Source organism: Phalacrocorax carbo, chromosome 1, assembly GCF_963921805.1.
Source record: "Phalacrocorax carbo chromosome 1, bPhaCar2.1, whole genome shotgun sequence".
NCBI classification, from domain to species: domain Eukaryota; kingdom Metazoa; phylum Chordata; class Aves; order Suliformes; family Phalacrocoracidae; genus Phalacrocorax; species Phalacrocorax carbo.
The window spans coordinates 215577304-215577774 of record NC_087513.1 but is presented as its reverse complement, the minus strand read 5'-3'; positions in this window follow the sequence as shown (position 1 = coordinate 215577774).

The window sequence follows — 471 nt, the reverse complement described above, 5'->3', positions numbered from 1 at the left end:
TTTGTCTAGATCAACAAATGATCATTGTTTGCTTGGTACTTTTCATATCTAATTTATCTGGGCTCTTTTCTCCCCACCTGAAACACAGTTTATCAGAAAGCTCATACTCCCAGCATGATGCTGGGTACCCTCGGTAACAATACGATGCCGTACACCACTGGGGCAAAAGAAATAAAGCCTTTATAGAGGGCAAGGGCTCATCCAGAGGGTCCTCCCTACCTGGGCTCCAGGAGTCCTGCTTATAATTTTATTAATTTAACCCTGGACACCCCTGCATGGGAACACCTTGGATTAGTCACCAGCTATGGCAGCACTGTCACTGTGCGTTTCATTTTACAAACAAGGCCAGAGAAGAGGCACACCCAGGAGGTGGGAGAAGAGAGAAGTGATTTGGGACAGGAAATATGGCTCATAAAGCCATGTTTGGCAGGTGATCAAGGCTTTAAATAGCTGCTTCTTCTAGATATCCAG